Here is a 25,913-nt window from a genome sequence, read left to right on the forward strand (position 1 = left end):
AATTTTAGCTCCAAAGCTTCAATTTCAAGAGAGCACAAATAACTCTACTGGGTTTAACATCATATTAAACCAATTTGATTATTCACTCCTTAGCAGTCTCTTTCTCAGGAAATAACTAGGACTCACATTTTATAGCTTTATTTTACACTATATTCTGAAAGTACACCACAAGTCTTTAAAATGTACTACTGTAATTCATTCTCACCAGGGCAATATTAAGAATACTAGTACTTTTAATATTTTGCATGTTTAAACCAATTTACCATTAGTTTTTCATAGACACTTTTTATATTCATTTATCCTGAAGTTGTCAAGTGTTTCATCCTTTACCTCTATTCATCACCCTACTAAATACATATAAGATAAATTTTAGTTTTTCTTTTATTTTTAATTCCTGCAAGAACCTAAAAGGGAAGAAACATGAGACTTTTCATCCAGCTTAGAGCACATAAAAGTGCCTACAAAACATCCACAAATTGTAGTCTCATAAATAAGAAATACCTAAGGTATGCTTCAGTATGGCAAATTAAATCATGCAGCAATGACACAGCTTCTGGGAATGAGTAGCTCTCTTAAAATCTTGTCATAATGTTCTGATAGTTATAATATATTTTCCTTCTATATTGTAGAATAAAAAAGAATGAAACAATAAAAATAATACTTAAGTTTTCCTATGATCGTTTTCTTGGGGATAAAAGACCAATTGATTTTTGTTGTTAACATTTCCATAAATTTTGCATATCATTCTTTTAAAAATATATTTAAATTATGAATTTATAAACCATAAGCAAACAAAGGTAGTTCTCTATACAAAGAATAACAATGAAATCATTTATTGAACTTGGCTTTGAATATAAAATGTGCAATTGTATTATGCAAAATTTTATTTTTTAAGTGTATATTGAATATAATATGATAGTAATAGGATTTTACTTCTTTTCTATTTCCAGATATTTCCCTGTATGTATGATTTGATTCCTTTCCAAGAATTTTGTCCTCTTTTACAGCCCCACCAATAATATATTGGCATATAATTTGACAATCGGTCCAATATTGACTATTGCTATAATTTGTCGCAATTTTCAGGGTGTGAGGTAAAATTTAAGTGTTGTTTTAATATGGATTTCTCTCATTTTAGTGATTTGACACATTATTTTATTACTTTCAATGCTTTGCAAGTGTTCCTTTGAGAAATAACCATCTTCTGTTGAGTAATGGTTATCATTTAGATTTTTTAAATTGCTTACATATCTTAGTTATCAAAACCTCATTAGGGAAATTTGATACAAAGATTCCCCCCCATTTGACCCCATATTTTTTCATCTTAGATGTATTAATGTTATATGTAAAGAAGCTTTTCAATTTCAAGTCATTTCATCTGCATCATTATTTCATTTCCATTACTTTATTTTTAAAATGTCTTTGTTCCTGCAGGATTTCTTCCTCTAATCCCTGATGTCCTTTTCTCATTCAATGTCCCTTTCTTTTTTATGGTTTTATTATTTTCTTTTTCAAACACACACACACACACACACACACACACACACACACACACACACACACACACAGACAAACATACACGCCTCTGATTTTAGTTTCCTTGGGCATGGACCTTAAAGCATCTCAGTTTTCTCTCCCATTGGGCAATTCTGGCTTCAAATATACACACAAGAACTATACATGTTTGTTTATAGTTTAAAAATTCATAATTTAGGGCAGCTAGGTGACATAGGGGATAAAGCACCGGCCTTGGAGTCAGGAGTACCTGGGTTCAAATCCAGTCTCAGACACTTAATAATTACCTAGCTGTGTGGCCTTGGGCAAGCCACTTAACCCTGTTTGCCTTGCAAAAAAAAATTCATAATTTAAAAAATTTTAGAAGCATGATATGCATAAATTGCTTCCCTATCAATAACATTCATCCTCCATTCCTTCCTATCTAGTCCGATTCCTTAGAGTTTTTTTTTTTGCCTCTTTCAATCCAAAGGGGATTTACCTATCTCTCTCTATAACCCATCATATCTTTCTAATGAATCAAAACATTCATCCTCAGATTCATAGTTGCTATGATAAACTAATCTTCATCTTTTTTCTGTACTTTTCTTTCAATCAAAGTTTCCAAGGTATTGATTTTAGGCTCTGCCTTTAGGAACTTTCTGTCACTGTCTTGTGGGATTTTCCCAACTTATTCCCCTTTTCCATTGGGCATCACTTCCATAACAGTGTCAATTATTAGAAGTAGCATAGAGGATATTGGGCCATTGTAAAGTCCCTCCCACAATATATCTTTGATTATGCAAGCAATCACTGGACAATGTAGTATAACACTGCAATTTACTTGGAAATATTCCCCCATGAACATGCTTTCTTCTTCCGACAGTTGTCGTTTGTCTCTAGGTGTTTTAACTCCCTCCTTCCAGAACAAGTAGACTTTTCAAACACTAAATGCCACATCTTTTCAACTCTGTTAACAGACAATCTTTCTTCACTTAAAAGAGTAATCATCAATGGAACTCTTTCCTGTCTCCATAGTTTCACTATTCTGCTGTTTCACTCTTTCACCATTTTTCTCATTCTATCCACTGTTGGTTCTATTCTTTCTTACTCAATAGAAGTCACTTCCTTTCACTGCCACTACCTTTCCCCTCCATATTATATTTATTTGTCTCTTTATTGTTACCTCTTCCAGATTTCTACCTTCATCCCTGTCTCCTTGGGTATACTTAGAAAGAAGTTTTTACTAGACTCTTGTTTCTCCAATATTATTTCTTGCCTGTGTCATTTTTTTCCTTCTACATTTTTGTTGTTTGAGAAATGCTAGAGATATTTCTTTTATTTCTGATTCTATTTATAAAAATGTTGTAAATACTTCTTTATTGCTAAATGTCCATCTGTTATCCTATATCATTAAGCTCAATTTTGCATCCTAGAATGCATCCTGAGGTCAAGTGTTCTTCATAACTTATTAGTCTACTATTTCTTGATTTTTCTAGTGGGTGCAGAATACTCTTTCATTAGTTGTAGGAATGTTATTCCATTTGCATTTGAAGGTCTTTCTCCTAAGGGCTTTCAGAATTTGCTTTTGAATTGAATTGCAATTTAACAATACATTTATTTTTCATTATATGTCTTGGAGTTTGTCATGGTTATTTTTCTAAAAGTGAGCTATACAATTTTTCATTTTCTATCTAACAAGGTTATGGATTATTCATTTCTAAATTTCATATTCTAAAAAGATATTTCTTATCTTTTTCTGGGAAAGTTATTAGCAATAGTTTTCTCTTTTCTGTATTCAAGAAAGAACTTCAACAGATTCTATGTACGTAATCAGTATATTTTCTTTTAACGTCATTTTTTTGCTTCTTTCTTTTAGATTGACTTATATTTCCTTGTATTTGTATTCCCAATCTATTGTTCTTTCTCCTGTTATTTTTGGTGAGTCTAGCAATAATGGATTAGATTTTTTAAACTTTTATTTTTTGTTATGTAGACATAAATTATGCTCTCACCGTTCTCTTTTCTCTCTTAAACTATCCAGTAATAGAATGTTGTGACTCTGTTTGCACAGATTTCACTACTTCATCAATTGTTGGATAGGTTTCCTAAATTTTGCAGAATTTTTTTCATGAAAAATTTAAGTAGTAGATTAGTTTATATTTCCAGATGATGCTAATGTTTTCTATTTAATTATCATTTTCGTAAAGTATTATTGAGATCTTCTTCAAAAAGTACAAAAGAAATATTACAATAGACATAAAAGGGAAGAAGGAAAATTTATTTGAATCTTACTCTTCAAATTTAACTCAAAGTGGGACTGACACAATCACTCAGTTGACTTTATAAATTTATCTTACCTTTTAAGTACTAGGAGGGGAATGGGGGGGGAGGGAAGAAGGAGTAAAGGAAAGGAGAAAGAAAAGGGAGGGTGGTGGATAGAAAGAAGCAAGTAAATGGGGGAGGTGGTATTTAGAAGCAAAAGACTGGGGAGGAGATATAAAATGAAAGAAGGGGGGGATACAATGGAGAAGAGATATCTTGAAAGGCAACAATGAGTTAGTAATTATATCTGTGAATGGGAATGGGATGAACTCTCCATAAACCAGAAACAGATAACAGAGTGAATTAAAAACTAGAATCCTACAATATGCTGATTACAAGAAATATATTAAAAGGAGAGTGATATACACAGAGTAAAGGTAAAAGGTGGAAGAGAATATATTTTCAACTAAAGTGAAAAAAAGCAGAGGTAGCAAAACTTATCTCAGACAAAGCAGTTATAAGAACAAATCTCATTAGAAGAGATAAGAAATATGGGGCAGTTAGGTGGCATAGTGGATAGAGCACCAGCCCTGGAGTCAAGAGTACCTTAGTTCAAATCTGGCCTCACACACTTAATGACTGCCTAACTGCGTGGCCTTGGGCAAGCCACTTAACCCCATTTGCCTTGCAAAAAAAAAACTAAAAAAAAGAGATAGGGAATGAAACTACATCCAACTAAAAGGTTCCCTAGTCCATGAAGCAATTACAATACTAAACATATATGTAATAACAGGCATAGCATCTGAATAGTTAAAGGAGAAGATAAATGATTTGTAGGAAGACATAGATACCAAAAGTTGCACTGTTGGGGAGCTTCAACTTCCCTCTCTCAGAATAAGATAAATCTGAGCAGAAAACAAACAAGAAGGAAGTTAAGGAAGTGAATAAAATGATAGAAAACTTAGATATCATAGACTTCTGGAGAAAATTGAATGAGGATAGAAATGAATATACCTTTTTTCCTGTGGTACTTGTCACCTACAAAAAAACTGACCATCAATTAGGGTATAAAAACCTAACAATCAAATGCAGAAAGGCAAAAATATTGAATGTGTATTTTTTAGATCATGATGCAATAAAAATTACCTAGGCCACTGAGAGATAATACTAAAACTATTTGCAAAGTAAATAATCTAACTTTTAAAGAATGAGTGAATCAAACAGCAAATGATAGAAAGAATTAAAGATTTCATGTAAGATAATAATAATAATGAGACAATATGCCAAAATTTATCGGTTATTGCCAAAACATTCATACAAACATGAATGAAATAGAAAGATCAACGAACTGAGCATGCAATTAATGAAATTAAAGAACAGATTGAAAATCAAATAAGAAATCATATAAATTAGCAGTGAAATTTATAAAATCAAATGAAAGAAAACTATTGAACCAAATAACAGAGCAAGAGTTGGTTTTATGAAAAAATAGCTAAACCTTTGGTTAATATGGTTTTCACAAAGAAGAAAACAAAATTACTAGCATCAAAAATGAAAAAAAGGTATAATTCTTCATCAATGATGTGGAAATTAAAGTAATAACTTGGAATTATTTTGCCAAACTACATGCCAATATATTTTAATATCTAAGTGAACCGAATGAATATTTTCAAAAATATAAATTACCCAGCATTAATAAAGGGGGAAATTAAATTCTTAAATAACTCTATCTCTCAGAAAAAGGAACTGAGATTTCTAGGACAGTATCAAGATGGCAGCATGAAGCTAACATGCTCCTGGAGCATTTCCCTACCAAAGGTATGGAACACACAGATATTAACACTATAGATCCTATAAAAATAAAAAAAAGAAAGTATCCAAAGAAGTTTTCAATGGTGGTCATCACAAAGGATCTTCATGAAGGTCTGTCTCTTTGAGGAAAATGGGAAGTAAAATCCAGAGAGGCAGGAGAGCAGGAAAGCCAGATGTAGTCTTTTAGCCACAGTGCAAAGGTCCATGTCCCAAAAACCTGACAACAGCATAGGTGCCAATAATTACAAAGCAAGCCAGCAGGGAGGGTTCAAACCAAAATAAAGTCTGAACCCTAGGAGAATTGGGGCAAAAGACAGGACAGGGTTAAGAACAAAGCACCACATAGGCATAACCTGGACATGAAAGAGGAAACAACTTCTGGAAAGGCAGGACCAAGACTTCAAAGGCAACATTTTGGTCAATGTCAGACCAAGGATCAGGCCCCCAAACCCAGCAAAAAAGTTTGGATCTATACTCTGTCTACCCCAGGAGTACAGCTCAAACAATAAAGATGAGCAAAATCTTTAAAAGAATGCTCATTTTTGAAAGGTACTATGCAGATAAAGGTGATAACAGTGGCATGTATGGAAAAAGAAAGCAGTGGAAAATTATCTACAGAAGTCTCAAAAGGTACTACTCAAAATTATGAAAAAAAATGACCAAAGAAATCAACACCTTCAAAGTAAAAACAACCAACTGGAAAACTAATGCAACCCAGCAAAGAGTAAAATTAACCAATAAGAAAAGAAAACACAAAAGCTAACTGAAGAAAATATAACCCTAAAAGTTAAAATCAGATAAATGGAAACCAATGAATCTATTAATCAAACAAAAAAAGCAGAAAAAAATTTTAAAAACCAACATAAAGTACTTTTTTTACAAAAAACAAGCCAGCTGAAAAATAGATTCAGAAGGGTTTATACTTCCTAAACCATAGGATTAGAGCTTAGATATTTAAAGATGAGCAAAACAGCTAAAAGAGCACTCACTATAGAAAGCTACTATGTGGGTAAATATGATAACAATGCCACTTTAGAAGAAGAAAGCAATGAAAAATTACCTAGAGGGGTAGTTTTAAAAGAGTTTTTGAATTATACAATAATACAAAAGCTCAAAGAAGAGCTTTAAAAGAATTTAAAACCAAAGAAGAGAGGAAGGAGAAAAATGGAAAAAAAGAAATGGAAGTCATACAGGAAAATTATGAAAAATTGACCATAGAAATGAAGTTCTTTAAAAGAAAAAATACCAATGGAAAAAAAGAATGAAAGTCTTCAAAAAATAAAACCAACCAAATGGAAAAGGAAAAACAAAAGTTAATTGAATAAAATAAAACCACCAAAATGTAATTGAACAAATTAAAACCAATAAATGTACGAGGTTACAAATTCCATCAAACAAAATAAAAAGACTGAAAAATTTGAAGAAAACTTAGAGTAACATTTAGGAAAAATTAATGACCTGGAAAATAGACCCGTTAGAAATAATTCATGAATCACTGGGCTTCTAGAAAGTCTAGATAAAATAAATAATACTAATCTGGTAAATAGTATATAGGAAATTATCAGGGTAATCTGTCCAAATATGCATGATCAAAAAGACAAAGTAGCCATGGAATGAATACACAGATCCCCTTCAGAAAGCATCTTCATGGTAAAAACTTCTTGAGAATTTCATTTCTCTTAGGATAATTAAAGGGTTAAATATAGTTGAAGAGATTGGACTTAGAAGATATGGATAGGGTTGATTCTTTTCTCTCCATTGAAGAGGACCAAAATGGCATCATTATGTTTAAGACAAAGTCCTAATGAAAAGCACTGATGTTTACTCTACATTTAAATGTCACAGTTTCCTTTGAGCTACTTTAGTTGTGCTTCCACTCACAAAACAGCACTTTCTCTGAGGGGGCATCATATTCGGGGCAGTCCTGAATCAGTGTCTTTCAAACCTTATAATCAATTTTAAAGTTCTTAATAGAAACCTAGAAAGTGTCCCAGTTTTTAGAGCACTATGAAACTCTAAAGATAATTAAATCAAAAGTATCTTTAGAACCAGAAGGTGAGAATCTGCCTAGAAGGTTTGGAATTAAACCATGCATTATCTAACAAAGGTCTAAGTACCATAGTTGGGGACATAAAGGAGTAGTGAGAGAAAAAGTATGTTTGTGGTAAAGAGGTACAAATTATTCATGAAATTATTTGGCTTGGGGTGATACTTTGATTCATGAAAACTGTGTATCCTTGGAGGGTATTTGAAAATGGGGTAAGGGATAAAATGATCATAATTTGATGTAATTCAAGAGTTTTGAGAACTGAATTTTTAATGAGACAGAAGAGGGGTAGTACTTAGTGACTGAGGCAATGCTGCTTATCAAACAGTGAAGTAATCGATCAATCAATCTGTAATTGTCCTTGGATTGATAGTATTTTGAGTTTATCAAGCAATGAAGCAATCATTAAGTCAAAATTTGATCAATAGTACCTAATTGATCATACTTGAGTGAAAAATAACTCCAGGTGAAGAGACATAAAGTTCTATTATATTAGAGGGAAAGAAGGAAAAGTGTGAACATTAAGTGAATTCTATTCATTAGATTTGGCCCAAAGAGGGAATAAGATACATTCCCACTTGAGGTTATAAATGTATCCTTCTCTTCAGAGAAGGGAAGGGGAAGGGAAATAAAGGGGAAGAAGGTATTGATGAAAAGGAAGGAGAAGGTAAAAGTGAAAATAAACTTAACCTAATGCATAAATGAAAACTTAATGGGAAAAGGGTGTAAAACTTTGGTGAGATGGAATAAGGGGAAGGGAAAGAAAAAAACATAAATGGGGAATGACAGCATGGACATAAAAACAGAATTAGTCATCTTAACTATGAATGTGAATGGAATGAACTCTCCCATAAAATGAAAGTGGATAGCAGAATGGATTAAAAACCACAATCTTAGAATGTCATTTACAAGAAGCACATTTGAAGTAGAGAAATACACACATGGGAAAGGTAAAAAATATATTATGTTTCAATTGAAGTTAAAAAAATTAATAAATCAGTATGTCATCTAAAAAAACTCATTGAAACCATTAAAAAATTTAGCAAAGTAGCTGGATATAAAATAAACCCACATAAATCATAAGTATTTTTATAGGTGAACAATGTGTAGAGTATCAAGATCCTAACCCAAAATGACTTCTTGGAGTCCTCTCAAAGTTAGCAGCAAAGAGTTAGAGTTTATTTCTGTTCTCAGGAGAAGTGAAGCAGTCCCTGATCTCTACAATGCTGGAGCAGAGAAATCCAGATTACAAAAGCCAAAGCAAGGTTATAAAGGCAAAAACCACAAAAACCACAACCCTTCCTATCTTCTGTTGACCCTTAGAGTTATTGGTTCTAGCTTGATGGTCTGAAGATAAAGGGAACTTTACTTAGATCAACTGGTGTATTGCTCAAGATAGCTTGTCCTTGTTTATACCTTATATGGTAAATGCGGAATAACTGTAGCTTGGGGTATTTCCAAAGATCCACATTCCATTCCATCACCTGATTTCTGAGAAATAAGGACTGGGGCCAATGGTTTGAACTTATCTAATACTATATGCCCTGAAAATTCAGCATTTCTACCTATAACAACAACCTAGACCAAGAGCACAAGAGCAAGAGTGCAAGAGATAGAAAAAGAAATACCATTTAAAGAAACTGTAGAGAAGAATAAATACTTGGGAATATACTTCTCAAGACAAACCCAGAAACAGTATGAAGACAACTATAAAGCACTTTTCACCCAAATAAAGTCAGATCTAATTAATTGGGAAAATATCAATTGTGATGATCAGGTCAAGCTAATAAAATGACAATTTTTCCCAAATTAAATAACTTATTCAGTGCCATAACACTCAAATTACCAAATAAGTATTCTACCAAGCTAAAAAAAGAGTAACAGACTTACAGCCAAGATGGTGGAAAGAATACAGGCACTGTGTTAAGTGTTCCTCTTTCCCCTCAAAAACAACATGAAAGAAACTTAACAGAAATTTGATCAAGAAAACCAGAAAGAGAAGCTAGAAGAAAACCTAAGGAGAAGGCCTTTCTCAGGGGACTGTGGGTGAACCAGGAGACAGGAGCAAAGTGTCAGCACTGGGACAGCAGCTGGGGGAGGTCAGAGGGCCAGCCTCAGTTCTGGAGACTTTTGTGAGTGGCAGGTGGCAGATTCGACTTTAGCTGTGAAGTCTTTGGCCTGGGGGAAAGGAGCTACAGGAGGGTGAGTTCCAGCATAGAGTTTCAGAGCAGACCTGGAGAAGAACCTTCTGGGTCTAGGAACTGAGATTCATACTTTCAACTGAACCCTTTGCCCAGAACAACCAATAACAACCCCCAGCCCCTCAGGCTAAGGGTGGGCAGCAGAGTTCACTTAAGGGAAAGAGATTAACTCCCTCTCCCAGAGCACAGCACCTTATTCAAAGTCAACTCAGACCCTGCTGCTGAATACCTCAAACACTCCAGAGAAAGCAGGTAGCACTCCCTACTGGCCAGCCCTTGTAATTACTAAGCCAAGTGAACAAAGCCTTTAGGATCTTCAAAAGCAAACCTCTGAGATCTAGGAAAAAAGCACTATCTAATAAGATGAAACTGGCTATATAACCGCTTGGGAGAAATAGTCTCATATCTCTTGAGGATTATAACTCTATTAGAGAGATTATACTTAGCCAGAAGTGATGGACACTCATAACTTTTCTGTGACTTAGAATAATTTAAAAACAATACCTCCTTTAAAGGGGGGACAGCAAGGAGATGAGAGGAAGGAGGTGACTGAATGGGCTAAATCTCATTATAGGAAAAGGTACAAAATACCTCTGGAAATAAAGGGGAAGTAGGGAGGAGGTGAGAACCAGCATAATCTTCATCTCATCAGACTTGGCTTAAAGTTAACAGACAAATTCAGTTAAGAAACTTATCTTGCCTTTCAAGCATTAAAAGGGGAAACACAAAGGTGAGGATGAGGAGGGGGAGAAAAAGTTGAACTAACAGAAGGAAGGGAAGAAGAGGAAAAGGAAAAGGTGAAAGAAAGGGGAGGGGGTGAAATAGGAGGGCAAACACACTGAAGGTGGTGGTATTCAGAAACAAAACACTGGGGAATATGGACAAAGAGAATAAAAGGGGGAAAATACAAACAGAAGGAAGATAGCATGGAGGACAATAAAGAGTTAGTAATTATAAGTTTGAATATGAATAGGATAAACCCTCCCTTAAAACATAAGCAAAAAGTAAAAGGGACAAAAAATCAGAATCCTACAATGTGCTGCTTACAATAAACTCATTTGAAACAGAGAGATACATATAGAGTAATGGAAAAAGGTTGGAGCAAAATACATATTGCTTCAGCTGAAGTGAAAAAAGCAGGGGCAGCAATCCTTGTCTCAGATAATGCAGCTGCAAATTTGATAGTGTTAAAAGAGATAAGGAAGGAAACTATATCCTTCTAAAAGGTACACCAAACAATAAAGTAATTTCAATACTAAATATGTATTCACCCAATAGTACAGCATCCAAATTGTTAGACAAGAAGTTCAAAGAGCTCAGGAAGGCATAGACAGGAAAACTCTACTAGTGGGAGACCTCCTCTCAGATTTAGATAAATCTAATCCTAAAATAAACAAGAAGGAAGTTAAGGAGGTGAATAGATTATTGAGTAGATATGATAGACCTATGGAGGAAATTGAATGGGAATAGAAAGGAATATATACCTTTTTTTCCTGTAGTACATGGAACTTACACAAAAATTGACCATGTGCATAAAAACCTAATAATCAAATGCAGAAAGGAAGAAATAGTGAATACATCTTTCTCAAGTCATAATGCAATAATTTGCAATATTGGATCAGAGAGATAGAGACCCAGAACTAATTGGAAAATAAACTACCTCATTTTAAAGAATGAGTAGATCAAGCAACAAATTATAGAAAGAATGAATTATTTCATCCTAGATAATGACATTAAGGAAGCAACAAACCAAAACTTTTGGGATACACTCAAGCCAGCTGTCAGGGGATATTTTATATCTTTAAATGCTTACATAAGAAAGAATAAATCAATGAACTTAATATGCAACTAAAAATAAGAGAAAGAACAAATAAAAAATATCCAAGAAATCCATTGAACTAATACATAAAACCAAGAGCTGGTTTTATGAAAAAAAAACCCCAATAAAATTAATAAACCTCTCGTCAATTTGATAAAAAAAGAACAAAATCAAATTTCTAGTATCATAAATGAAAATGATGAACATACCACCAATGAGGAAGAAATTAAAGTAATAATTCAAAATTATTTTGCCCAACTTTATGCCAACAAATTTGACTAAGTGAAATGAACGAATATTTACAGAAAGCTAAATTGACCAGATGAAATGAAGAGGATATTAAAAACCTAAATAACCCTATCACAGAAAAAGATATTCAACAAACCATTATTAGACTCCCTATGAAAAAATCTCCAGGGCCAGATGGATTCAAAACAATTGGTTCCAATTCTATATAAACTCTTTGAAAAAATAAATGAAGACAGAACTCTGCCTAACTCTTTCTATGACTCCAATATAGTACTGATAGATAAATCAGGAAGAGTTAAAACAGAGAAAGATTATAGACCTATCTCCCTGATGAATATGGATGCAAAATCTTAAATAAAATCTTAAGACTTATCACTAGGATAATATATTATAACCAAGTAGGATTTATCCAAGGAATGCAGGGTTAGCTCAATATTAGGAAATTTGTTAGTATAATTTATTGTATCAATAGCAACCCTATCAGAAATCATAGGATCATGCCAATAGATACTGAAAAAGTTTTTGAGAAAATACTGCACCCATTTCTACTAAAAACAGTAGAGAGTGTAGGAATACATGGATTGTTTCTCAGAATAGTAAGCAGTATCTATCTGAAACCATCAACAAGCATTATATGCAATGGGGATAGGCTAGATGTATTCCCAATAAGATCAAGGGTGAAACAAGTATGCCCATTATCACCAACAATATTGTATTAGAAATGTTAGCTTCAGCAATAATAAAAGAAAAAGAAATTGAAGGAATTAGAATTGGGAAGGAAGAGACAAAACTCTTACTCTTTGCAGATGAAATGATGGCATACCTAGAGATTCACAAAATATCATCTAAAAAACTACTAAAATTAGCAAAATAGAAGGTTATAAAATAAACCCTCATAAATCCTCAACATTTACACACACACACAAACACACACACACACACACATATATATACACATATATATGTGTATGTATATATATATATGACTAGAGAGATACAGAAGAAAGAACTAGAAAGAGAAATCCCATTCAAAGTAACCTCAGACAATATAAAATACCTGGGAGACTACCTGCCAATGCAGACTCAAAAACTTTTGAAAACAATTACAAAACATTTCTCACACAAATAAAATCAGATTTCAATCACTGGGCAAACATCAAGTGCTCATGAATAGGTCAAGCTAATATAAGAAAAATGACAATTCTACCAAAACTAAACTACTTGTTTAGTGCTCTACCAATCAAAATTTCAAAAAAATTCTTTAATGAGTTAGAAAATGTTGTAAGTAAATTTATATGGAGAAATAAATAGTCAAGAATTGCCAGTGATTCAATGGAAAAAAGTACAAAAGAAGGTGGCTTAGCCTTACTAGTTTTAAAATTATATTATAAAGCATCAGTCATCAAAACTGTCTGGTATTGGCTAATAAATAGAGTGTTGGATCAGTGGAATAGAGTAGGTGCAATAGCAGGAAGTGATTATAGTAATCTGCTCATAAACCCAAAGAGTCCAGCTTTTGGGATAAAAACTCTCTCTTTGGTAAAATCTATTGAGAAAATTGGAATTTAGTATGGAAGAAACAGATTAGACCAACACCTCACACCATATACCAAGATAAAATCAAAATGGATATAGGATCTAGACATAAAAACACATTATAAGCAAACTAGAAGATCATGGAATAGTTTACCTGTCAGATATATGGAAAGGGAAGCAGTTTATAACCAAGGAAGAAATGGAGAACGTCATTAAAAACAAACTAGAAAATTTTGCTTACATTAAATTAAAAAGTTTTTGCACAGTCCAAACCATTATAACCAAGATCATAACAAATGTAGTAAATTGGGACATAACTTTTACAAGTAGTATTTCTGACAATGGACTCATTTCTAAAATATACAGAGAATTTTCAATTTTCAAAAAAAATCCATTCCACAATTGACAAATGGTCAAAGGATATGCAAAGGCAATTTACAGATGAGGAAATCAAAGTGATCCATAGTCATATGAAGAATCCTCTAAATCATTACTTATTAGAGAAATGCAAATTAAATCATCTCTCAGATAGCACCTCACACCTCTCATATTGGCCAATATGACCAGAAAAGACAATGATCAATGTTGGAAGGGGGGTGGGAAATCTGAGACACTAATACATTGTTGGTGAAATTGGGAACAATATGCTGCATACACAAAACTCATTTGAATCACAATTGATACAGGATCTAGACATCCAACCTTTCTGGAGAGCAATTAGGAATTATGCCCAATGGGCAACAAAAATGTGCCTGCCCTTTGTTCCAGCAATACCACTTACTGGGTCTATAACCTGAAGAGATTATTTAAAAAGGGTAAAAACATCAATTGTACTAAAATATTCATAGCAGCTCTGTTTGTGGAATTAGAAATTAAGTGAACTTACTTCAATTGGCAAATGGCATAATAAACTGTGGTATATGTATGTCATGGAATACTATTGTTCTATTAGACACCAGGAGGGATGGGAATTTAGGGAAGCCTGGAGGGATTTGCATGAACTGATGCTGAGTGAGATGAGCAGAAACAGAAAAACATTGTACACCCTACTCATGAGGGTGGTGGACTTGCTCATTCCATCAGTGCAAAATCCAGGGACAATTTTGGACTATTTGCAATGGAGAATACCATCTGTATCTAGAGAAAAAATTGTGGAGTTTGAATAACAACTAAAGAGTATATCCTTCAATTTAGAAAAAAAAATAGTCATTTTATTATATAATTTTTCTATCTCTTGTACATTATTTTTCTTCCTTAAGGATATGACTTGTCTCTCATCACCTTCACCTGAGATAATTGTTTACCATGGAGACAATGTAAAGACTAACAGAATGTCTTCTGTTAGGGTTGGGGGGGAAGGAAGCAAGAATGGGGGGAAAATTGGAAAGCTGAAAATAAATAAAATCTTTCTAAAATAAATAAATGAGCTCTAAAAAAAGAAAAAGAGTAACAGAATTCATCTGGAGTAACAAAAGAGCAACTATGTCAAGGGAAATGATGAAAAAATTAAAGGAAGGTGGCCTAGCTCTATAGAGTCTAAAATTATACTATAAACAGGCAGTCATCAAAACTGCCTGGTACTGGTTAAGAAGTAGAGTAATGGATCAGTGCATTAGGAAAGTTTCTATCAACACAGTAATAAATGACTACAGCAATCTACTGTTTGAGAAACATAAAGATATCTTCTGGGATAAGAAGTCACTATTTAATAAAACAATGTTGGCAAAAACTGGAAAATAGTATGACAAAAACTAGGCATGGATTCATGTCTCATACCATATTCAAAAATAAGGTCAAAATAATACACAGTTAGACATAAAGTGCAATACCATATATAAAGCAATAGATTAAGAAATACTCTGCCAGATCTATGGGAAGGGGAGAAAGTTATGACCAAGCAAGAAATAGAGTACATTATAAATCACAAAATGGAAGATTTTGACTCTTTTAAATTAAAACGTTTTTGCACTAATAAAATCTATCCTGCCATAATTAAAAGTAAAACAAAAAGCTGGTGAAAATTTTCAAAGCTAGGGGTTCTGATAAAGGTCTCAATTTTAAATTAATATAGAGAATTACATCACATTTATAAGGTTGTAAGTCATTCCCCAATTGATAAATTGTCAAAGAATATGAACAGAATGAAGAGAAAAACAAATAAATAAAAATTTAAGAGAAAGTTTGCTTACAAGAAGAAAGCTCCTGTTAATCTTTACTCAATTGTGTATTCCTTTATGAAAACTTTCTGATGACCTAAGAAGTCAATATCCCAGTTTTCATGTTAATAGGCATTTCTCCTGCCAGATCTATGGAAAGGGGAATATTTTATGACTGAAGAAGAGGTAGAGACCTTTTTAAAAATCAAACCAGATAATTTTGATTATGTTAAATTGATTTTTTTTTCAGAAACAAAACTACTTTAACCAAAAGGAATACTGTAAATTGGGAAACAATTTTTAAAACTAATGTTTCTGAAAAAGGAATCATTTCTAAAATAGAAAACTGAGTAAAATTTTTAAAAAACAGGCCATTCTCCAATAAACAAATGGTCAAAGGATCTGCACAGATAATTCTCAGATGAGGAAATCAAAACTATCCATAGTCATGAAAAATTGCTCTAAATCGCTATTCATTAGAGGAATGCAAATTAATGCAAATCTGAGGTATCACTTCACATCTCTCAGATGGGCCAATATGACCAGGATGGGTAATGATCAATGTCAGAGTGATTGTGAAAAATCTGGTTGACCAATGAATTGTTAGTGAGATTGTGAACTAATCACATTTCTGGAGAGCAATTTGAATTATGTCCAAAGGTCAATAAAAAATGTGACTACCCCTTGATCTAGCAATTCCACTAATGGGACAGTATTCTGGAGAGATCATGGAGAAGAGGGAAAATCCCACATGCACAAAAATCATTCTGTTTGTAGTGACAAAGAATTAGAAATTAAGGGGATGTCTATCAACTGGGGAATGGCTGAACCAAGTGGATATATATATATATATATATATATATATATATATATATATATTATACATATATATATATAATATATATATATATATATGGAATACTATTGTTTTAAGAGAAATAATGAGGTATAGGATTTCAGAAAATGCCTGGATAGACTTACATGTATTGATACTGAGTGAGATGAGCAGAAACAGAATAATATTATACAACTTAACAACAACGTAAGTTGATGATCAATCATGATGGACTTTCTCATTTCATCAGTGAAACAATCAGGGACAATTTTAGGGGATCTGTATTGGAGAAAACCATTGTATCCAGAGAAGAAACTACAGAGTTTAAGCTAAGAATGAAGCTTATTTTCTTCATTTTTTTAAATTGTCTTATGATTTATGTAATTTCATTCTTTCTAATAAATTCTTTCTTCCTTTTGGATCTGATTCTTTTCTCACAGCTCATTCAGTTTCAATCTATGCCTATCACAGATGCAAAGGTAAAGTTTACATCAGATTGCTTTCTGTTGGGGGAGGGGAGAGGGAAGGGAGGCAGGGAGAAAAAATTGTAAAACTCAAAACCTTGCAAAAATGCTTGTAAAAACTATGATAAAAAAAAAGAGACTACCATTGTATGCAACTGGAAAACAAATAAAATATTTACATAATAAAACGTGTTTGTTTTTCTTCAGTCATTTATCTACATAGTTATGATTTTACCCCCATTAAAATGTGTTCTCATGAAAGGAAGAAAAATTTTATTTATTGTTGTTCTGGTTGTTGTTGTATTCCCAGCTTCTTGCAGAGTGCTTGAAACTTAACAGGTGATTCACTTATATAATATTTATTAAATCAAGTTTAAAGTAATCATAATGACTATAATTTTAAGAAAAATATGCTAAAGAGTAGAATTTTATTTTAAATTTTATTTTGAGTCTCACACTGAGAGTCAAGCGATATATGAATTATAAATTTGAAATCATGTAAAACCTATGTGTACATTATTCATTATTAAAGCAAAATAAAAGTGAAAAAATTATACCTCAATTTTTCACTCAAGAGTTTATCAGTTCTTTCTTTGGTGGTAGATAGCAGTTTTCTTCATGAGTCCTTCAGAACTAATGTAGATTATTGTATGGAGAAGAATATTAACGTTTTTCATTGATCATCTTTGCAACATAGATGTTTTTATGTAGAATGATTTCCCAGTTCTTTTAACTTCATTTTTAGTTCAAGTAGGCCTTGCCATATTTTTTTCTGAAATTGCCTCTGTTGTTTTGGTCATGTCTATAAACTATTTTCTAGAATGAGTAAATTAGTTCAGTTCTCTGCCAACAGTTCAAAATTGTACTTATTTTTTTTTTTCCCTTAAACTCTCTTGCAATTGTCAGTTCCATAGGTATGAGGTTGTAAACCAGAGTTGTTTTAAAGTGCGTTTCTTTAGTCAGTAGTGATTCAGAATATTTTTTTTCTTCTGAAAACTGACTATTCTTGTTTTTGATCATTTATCAGTTGGATAATGGTTCTTATTTTTATAAATTAGACAGAGTTCTATGCTTGGTCAGTATAAATGTGTGAGAGAAGAGGTTTTAAACAGAGAAACTTGTAAAAAATGTTAAAGTCCTTCATTTCCCATGGTACATCTCAGCTAAATATTTCCAGTTAGTAGTTTCCTTAATTATACTGTGATTCTTCAGTAATTGTCACTTCAAAACTTATGAAAATTACTGCTTCTCACATTTGAAAAAGAAAAAAATGTAGAACTTCACATTATCTCAAAACTCATCACATTTGCTATAACTTCTATGAGTTAGAACATTATCCCACAAGATAAAATTCTTCATCAAATTGGCCTTTGCTCATCACTATGCACCTCTCTCTCAAGATGAGACAAGGTGGGGCACCTAGGTAGAGTAGTGGATAAAGCACTGACCTTGGAGTCAGGAGTACCTGGGGTCAAATCCAGTCTCAGACACTTAATAATTACCTAGCTGTGTGGCCTTGTGCAAGCCACTTAACCTCATTTGCCTTGCAAAAAACTAAAAAAAAGAGATGAGACAAGGACCAACCATTAGTCTCATGGTAGCTTAGGAACAGTGTAAAATCCCAGACTAAACCATCTTCCGCATTGTTTGAGCCTGAATTTTCTCTATGTGAATGAAAATAGTAAACTCTGAGGTCCCCCAGCTTGATTTATTTTAAGGGACTATTAAAAAGGCTTTTTTTTGCTTCTTTGCTTCATTTCTCACTTATCTTCTTTAATCACTGAAAAATCTTGAGGGTCTTGCCCACACTGATTACTTTTGAGTTTTATTATAATTTTTTTTTTACCTAAGCAAAAATGACAATTTCTGAACTCTGAATTACAGGATCTGATACTGATCAAGGGGAGCAGAATCAGGATAACATTCTACACAATAACAACAGTTCAGAGAGATAGGACAGCCCAATTAGACTGGTGGTAGACAATACTATCCCCATCCAGAAGAAAAACAAAAACAAACAAACAAAAAACCTTCAGAATCTGGTACTACATTTGTTTTTTTTTTTAATTTCTCATATACTTTTTTCCCCTTAATCCTAATTCAACATGCAAAAAATGACTAATCTGTAAACACTTTTAACACAAATATGCATATACAATTTTCTTCTCACTGTTCACCACTGAAGGGAGGGATGAGAAGGGAGGATGGAAGGAAATTATGTAACTTTAAAATATACATATACATATGGATGAATGTTGAAAATTTTTCACAATATGTATCTCAAAAAATAAAATATCAGTTAAAACAAAGAAAACCAAATGGTCATCCTTTCACTAATTATTCACTATAATTAATAAAATTATTAATTACCCCAAATAAAAAAAATCAATCTTTTCATTCAGATAATGAGAATTCTGGAATTGAACATTTCTTTTATTCCACCACAGACAATATAAAGGAAACAATAAAGTCTCAAACGAGATTGAAAATTTCTCTGATTGCTAAAGAACCGAGTCTGAGTCAATTCTTCAATTATTTGACCTAGAGGACAATGCCATTCTTTTCCCCCATACATTAATGACAAAACAAAACATGATGATTTTAAAATTATGACTAAGTAGAATTTATTTCAATATTGTTATGTATGTATCCTTCGATATATTAAGTGTATTTATATGTGTGTTTGTAAATTTGCAGGTATAAATGTATAGGAGATAATTTTTAAAAGATTTATGCACCCTTATAAATACATATTAGTAGCAGAATAGAATATTATATTTTCTTTTTCTTCACTTTGTTATAATTCTGAAATTTCAAAATAATGTAAACATTATTTATAGAGAGGTAATACAGTGATAAAGGTCGGTAATGAAGAACTGATTGTAGTTTTCTGCTTCTTAAACCCAAAGCAAGACAATGATAAGATTGATAAATATATGGAGCAAAACCAAGATGGTGGCATGAAAGTAGGAATTTCCAGAAGCTCTCTTTCAAAATACTCCCAAAACCTTATATTATGACTCACACTAAATTTTAGAGAGTCAGAACCAAAGAAAGACCCAGTGAAACAATTCTCCAGGCCAAGGTAATTTGGAAGATCTATAGGAAGACTCTCTTCTACTGGGGTCAGAAGGGGTGGCAGCACAGCTAAGGTCATGTTGAGCCAAAGTAAAGGCACTCTAGCATTCTGGAACAACCAAAGAGGCACCTTTGTCCCTGGGGAGAGGAGGGGTAGGAGGGGACTGGGCTTTTGACAGTGGAGGCGGTTTCCAGACTTCCAACCCAGGGATCACCAAGTAAAACTTGGAAGATCAATGGGAATACTCATCCAAAGGGAGCACACAGCTCACACTAGTACAGCCCTGACCTGGAAATGGAAGCAGGCACATGGAGCTACCCAACAGGGAGCTGCCAGTCACCAGCTTCTAGTCTGTTCAGCACAAGGAAGCTAAGGGAGTGGGGGGAGACTGCTGGAACACATTTGTCCACATTCAGAATCTCATCACAATCTGGTGCCTCCTATTGCCCTTGCCAGCCAGGAAACTTCCTCACAGATAGAGTGCAGAGTGGGGTATTGTGGTCAACCAAACCCCAGAGCATAGACTAGAGTCTAGAGAAATAAGGCTCTTCCAGGAAGTCCCAGTAACAATGAAAAGTATGGGAAGCATCTCAAAACCAGGGCATACACTGGGAAATGAGTAAACAGAAAACAATAGTACCCAGCCATATATAATTAATTTGGTCCTATAGATGATAAAAAATACACTCAGAAGATGACTAAGTCAAAGCCTTCATATCCAAAAAGTCCAAGAAAAATAGAAATTGGTTTCATAATAAGCAAGAGGTTAAAAGATGATTTTTTTGAAAATCAAGGAAGTGGAATAGCCAGGTGAAGCAGTGGATAGAGCTCTGACCTTGGAGTTAGGAGGACCTGAGTTCAAATCCTACCTCAGAGACTTAATAATTACCTAGCTATATGAGCTTGGGCAATTCACTCTTAACCTTATTGCCTTATATAAATAAAATTTTTAAAAATTTGAGAAAAAAACTGGGAAGAGAAATAAGTGATGCAGAAAAATCATGAAATTCAAGTCAGCAGCTCAGTCAAGGAGATACAAAAATAGCAAAGAAAATAACATATTAAAAACCTGTTTAGGTAAAGTGGAAAACACAGTCCAAAACTTAATGAGGAGAATACCTTAAAAATAGAATTGGCCAGATGGAAAAGAAGCTCAGAAAGCTTGCTGAAGAAATCAACTCCTTTAAATGTAGAATGAAGATAAAGGAAGCTGATGACTTAGAAAGAAATAAAAAAAAAACATTTAAAAAAAAGACCAACAGAATGGAAAACTAGAAGAAAATGTGAAACAACTGATCTAGAATACAGATCCATGAGAGACAATATGAAAATTATTGGTCTACCTGAGAGACATAATCAGGAAAAAAAGTTTTGATTTCATTTTTAAATATTTTTTACAGGGAAATTGTCTTTATATCCTAGAATTCAAGGGCAAAATAGAAATTGAGAGAATCCATCAATCACCTCCTGAAAGAGATCAAGCCCCCAAACACCTAGGGATATTATAGCCAAATCTCAAGTCAGAGAAAATATCACAAGCAGCCAGAAAGAAACAATTCAAATATTTTGGTGTTAAAATCAGGATTACATATGATTTAGCAGTGTCTATATTAAGGGCTCAAAGGACTTGGAATATGATATTCCAGAAAGCCAAAGAGCTTAGAGTACAAGCAAGAATCAATTGTCTAGCAAAATTGCACATCTTCTTCCAGGGGAAAAGATGGACATTCAGTGAAATGGGTGAATGTCAAACTTTCCTGTTGAAATGACCAGAGCTGAAAAGAAAACCTCATCTCAAAGTACAAGATTCAGGCAAAGGAAAGAGACAGTGAATGGGAAGGGGAAATTTTGAGGGATTTAATGATGTTGAACTGCTTGTATTACTCTTGGGAAGATGCAACAGAAGTTGTTTCCAGAACTCACAAACCAGGGATCCTGAAATACTTTCAATTGCTTCTCTATTGTTTTCAAATATATGAGCATTTTTTCCATCCTCATAAATGCTTGCATGGTCTATCTATTCCCTAGTAATTATTATCCTATTTCTTTCCACCTTTTGTTAGTTTAAACTCTTTGCAAAGGACTTTTTTATTGCCCATGCTACCATTTTCTTAATCATTCCCTACAGTCTGGTTTTTGACATTATCACTTAGCTGAAATTTTCTCCACCCATGGTGAACAACAATACATTTTTCAACTGGATCTTAATGCATAATATGTGAATCTCTCCAAGGCTCACTTCCAAAGCTCTGTCTCAGGGAAACATCTCTCATCTCTTTATAATATATCTCTTAATGTTCTCAACAATTTCCATGAATTTAAGTATTATCTCCATATGGCTAATCTTAAATTCTACTTATGAAGCTTAACTTCCACAGTAGATCCACCAATTTTATTGCATATTCAAATTCCATGTCTTCTTGAACATGTTATTAAAAATGAATCATTATTTTTTCCAACAAATTTTCTGTACTATGCTTCCCCTTCCTATAAAAAGTACCACCATTTTCCCAGTCATCTAGAATCAAAATCAGATGTCATTCTAAACTTCTCACTCCCTCTAATTTCCCACATTCAGTCTGCTGCCAAGCACTGCTATTTTAAATGTTGTATTTCTTGTGTATTCCTACTCTTTTCTGAAATGCCTTACTACAAATATTCATCATATCATGTTTTTAATATTGCAGCATCTTCCTAGATAATCTCCCTGTATCCTTTCTTCCCACTCCAGTGCATCTTCCACTTAGTTATCAAATTAATCTTGTTAAAGTGAAGGTTTGGACTTACGGCCAAGATAGCAGAGAGAAGACAAGCAGAGTTCTAAAGTCTCCTGATATTTCCCCATCTATGATATGAAACAGAAATCCTATCCACAAAATCCAGAAAGAAAGGCCAGGAGAAAGAACATCTACCTCAGGGTTTGTTTTCTGTGGTCCTGGCTAAGGGAGAAGGCCTCAATCAAGGTCACAGACACTCCAGAGAAAGCAGCCAGAACCTACTACTGGTCAGCCAGAGAAATTACCCTCAGGGAGCAAATCCTCTAATATGCCCTACTGGCCAGCTGGAGATCTAGGGATCCCAAAACCAAACCTCTGTGAATCAACCTCTCCCCAACTCAAGGTCTTAGCAAAATGAAGAAAGGTCAGTACAAAGGTGGATCCATAGAAAAATTCTTGGAAGGAAAAGACCCTAACTCAGAGAGATGTAGAACCTCTGAGGAAAATATGAGCTGGTCTCCAGAACAGAAAGACTTTCTTAAATTAATAAGGAAGGAGTTTAAAAATCAATCAGAAAATTTGGGAGAGTAGGGGCAGATAGGTGGTGTAGTGGATAAAGCATCAGCCTGGAGTCAGGAGTAACTGGGTTCAAATCCGGTCTCAGACACTTAATAATTACCTAGCTCTGTGGCCTTGGGAAAGCCATTTAACCTGTTTGCCTTGCAAAACCTAAGAAAAAAATTTAAAAAAAAAATTAAAACCTTTCAACAAGAATCAAATCACTGGAAAATACAATTGGACAAATACAAAATGAGAAAAACTCTCTCAGATAATCAATTGGACAAATACAAAATGAGAATAATTCTCTCAGATCATCAATTGGGCAAATGCAAAAAGAAAATAATTATCTCAAAATCTCAATTGGTCAAATGGAAAGCTCTTTCAAAAATAGAATTGACCAAATGGAAAAGGAGTTGCAAAAGATAAATGAAGAAAACTCCTTGTTAAAAAAAAACAAAGCAGAAACTAATGACTTCATGAGACAGCAAGAGCCTGTTAAACAAATCCAAAAAATAGGAAAAATAGAAGAAAATTAAAAATATGCCATCAGCAAAATCACTGCCCTTGAGAATAGATCTAGGAGGCACAAAATGATTATTATTGGACTTCCTGAATACACTAAAGAGAAAAAAAGCCTGTATTTAATATAGCAGGATCTAGTGATAACAAGGATATCAGGATATCCTGATATCATAGAAAGAACACATTGATCCCCTCTGGAAAGAGATCCTAAAAGGAAAATACCAAGGAATGTTGTGGCCAAATTCCAGAACTATCTGATAAAAGAGAAAATCCTGCAAGCAGCCAGAAAAAATGAATTTATATATCAAGGAGCAACATTAAGGATTACCCAGGACCTGGCTGCATCAACAATAAGTGATCAAGGGGTCTGGAACTAGATATTCTGAAGAGCAAGGGAGCTTGGAATATAGCCAAGAATCCACTATCCCCCAAAGCTGAGCCTTATATTTCAGAGCAAAAGATGGACATTTAACGAAATGGAAGAACCCCAAAAATTCCTGATGAAAATGCCAGAGCTAAAGCTAAAATTTGGACATTAAACAGGAGGTTCAAGAGACACATGAAAAGTTAAAAACATATGTGGCTGTAGAGAAATAAAAAACTGCTAACCAATGAAATGAAACTGGCTATATCCATGCATGGGAAAGTGATTCACTTAACTTTTGAGAATTTTAACTCTAACAGATAGTATATGCCTAATCAGAAGTCATGGACATACATGATTTATCCATGAGACTGCTATCCAATGATTTGAAACTAGCTATAACCCTACTTGGGAGAAAGACTCTAATAACTGTCTAGAATTGTAACTTTATAATATAGAATGTGCTTAGCTAGAAGTGATGGATTCTCATAATTTTCTATGACTCACATAGAATGATTTTAAAAGCACTATCTCCTTAAAAATGAGGACAGGAAGGATAATGGAGGAGGGAGGGTATTGAATGGGGTAAATTTCATTAAACTAAGAGGTACAAAATACCTATGGTAATGGAGGCAAAGAAGGGAGGAGATGAGAAACACCTGAATCTTCTCCTCATCAGCTTTGCTTAAAGTTTGCTTACACACATACTCAGTCAACTTAAAAAAAAATCTAACCTCTCAAGTGGTAAAAGGGTAAAAGGGGAGGGGAGATAGAGAAAGGGAGTGGGATAAAAAAAGGGGAACTAACAAAAGGAAGGGAAGGGAAAAAGGGAAAGGGGAAAGAAAGGGGAGGGTGGTGGATGTAGGAGGGCAAACACACTGAAGGGGATGGTATTCAAAAACAAAATAATGGGGAATATGGATAAGCAGGGGGAGGTAAAATACAAACAGAGGGAAGATAACATGGAGGGAAATAAAGTGTTAGTAATTATAACTTTGAATGTGAATGGGATGAACTCTCCCTTAAAACATAAGTGAAAAGTAGAGTGGATTAAAAACCAGAATCCTACAATGTGCTGCTAATAAGACACTCATTTGAAGCAGAGAAATACATTTAGATTAAAGGTAAAAGGTTGGATCAAAATATATTTTGAGTAAACTGAAGTGAAAAGTGGGGGATAGCAGATTCAGGTGTCTCTCAGTCAAAGCATCTGCAAAAATAGATAGTGTTTGGGGTGGCTAGATGGCACAGTGGATAAAGCACTGGCCCTGGAGGCAGGAATGCCTGGGTTCAAATCTGGTCTCAGACACTTAATAATCATAATGCAATAAAAATCATATGCAATATTCGGTCAGGGAGACATAGAACCAGTACTAACTGGAAACTGAATAACCACATTTTAAAGAATGAGTGGATCAAACAATAAATTATAGAAAGAAATAATTATTACATCCTAGATAATAACAATAATGAAGCAAGAGACTTAAACTTATGGGATTCACTCAAAATGGCTTTCAGGGGATATATTATATCTTTAAATGTTTACATGAATAAATTAGAGAAAGAGGAAATCAATGAACTAAATATGTAATGGAAAAAACTTAGAGAAAGAACAAATTAAAAATCCCCAATTAAATAACAAATTAGAAATTCTAAAAATTAAAAGATAATTTAATAAAAGCAAAAGAAAAAAATTAACTAATAAATAAAACCAAAAGTTTGTTTTATGAAAACAATAATCAAATTGAAAAACCTCTGGTCAATTTGATGAAAAAAAGAAAGAAGAATACCA

Source organism: Macrotis lagotis, chromosome 6, assembly GCF_037893015.1.
Source record: "Macrotis lagotis isolate mMagLag1 chromosome 6, bilby.v1.9.chrom.fasta, whole genome shotgun sequence".
NCBI classification, from domain to species: domain Eukaryota; kingdom Metazoa; phylum Chordata; class Mammalia; order Peramelemorphia; family Peramelidae; genus Macrotis; species Macrotis lagotis.